Source organism: Cicer arietinum, chromosome 5, assembly GCF_000331145.2.
Source record: "Cicer arietinum cultivar CDC Frontier isolate Library 1 chromosome 5, Cicar.CDCFrontier_v2.0, whole genome shotgun sequence".
Taxonomy (NCBI): domain Eukaryota; kingdom Viridiplantae; phylum Streptophyta; class Magnoliopsida; order Fabales; family Fabaceae; genus Cicer; species Cicer arietinum.
In genome coordinates this window covers 28,061,028-28,062,315 of record NC_021164.2, presented here as the reverse complement: position 1 = coordinate 28,062,315, position 1,288 = coordinate 28,061,028, and positions in this window count along the sequence as shown.

Here is a 1,288-nt window from a genome sequence, read left to right as displayed (position 1 = left end):
AATATGAATTTTGACTTAGATCAATATGATATAATAGTTGATGTACAATGATAACAATCTAATATAATTTCAAGTACACTAGAGAACTTTTCTCAATGATATGAAAATGTAAAATCTGTACTTGAAATATAAAAGTGAAACTTTGAATAAATCAAAACATTTTAGAATGTTTGTTCAAAGTTTGTTCAAGGCTTTGGTTGTAGGATTGGTTCTAGTTTGATCTGAAGTTATGGGGTATTTATACTCCATAAACATCTCTTCAGATTCGTGGCCATTGATCCAAGAGGTTTGATGAAAAAATACAATGATCCGGAACAATTTCAGAATTGAAAAATTGCATTGTTTCCAGGTGTATTCGAATACAGGATGTGTGTATTCGAATACACCTCTTTGTAACGTTCAAAATTTTCAAAAATTACACCTTGTATTCGAATACACATGTGTGTAGTCGAATACAAATTAGTGAAAATTTGCCACTGACTTACTTTGTATTCGACTACACATAGTCATAGTCGAATACAACTTTGAGATTTTTGCTTCTGACATGCTTTGTATTCGAATACAAGATGTTGTATTCGAATACACTTATGTATTTTGCCAAAAATATTATTTTCAAACATTATTTATATATTTTTACTTTTTGAAAATCCTTTTGATGCATATGCTAAAATGAAAGGTTCTCATGTGCATTTGAAATATACGAATATTAGATTGCATCATGTACCTTTACATTATAAAACTTCTAGCATATTTGTCCATAGTTGTCTTTGATGTTTGACTTCTTTTTGAGCTTGCAACTTGATCACTTTCCTTGGTCTTTGTTTTCATCAAAAACATGTATTTTACATTTATTCTTTCACCTCCCAATTTCATGCTTTTGTCTTCCTTATGCTCAAGTGTACAAGACTGAGATGTAAAGTATACCAGGAATCCTTTGTCACACAATTGACTAATACTTAGCAAGTTGTGTTTCAAACCTTTGACATATAAAACGTCCTTGATAACTGCAGTTGATTTACTTCATATGTCTCCAACACCAAGTATTTTACCTTTGTTGTTGTCACCATATTTTACATATCCTCCATTTTTTGAATTGAGAGACAAGAATTTTGATTTGTCTCCTGTCATGTGCTTGGAACATCCACTATCTAGGTACCATGAGTGCGTTTTGGATGTCAAGCACATCTGCAATACATAATTAAACTTTGGTTTTAGGTACCCAATTTAAATTGGGTCCTTGAGGGTTAGTTTCAATCATAGGTTTCTTTATTTTCCAAATTTGTTTCCA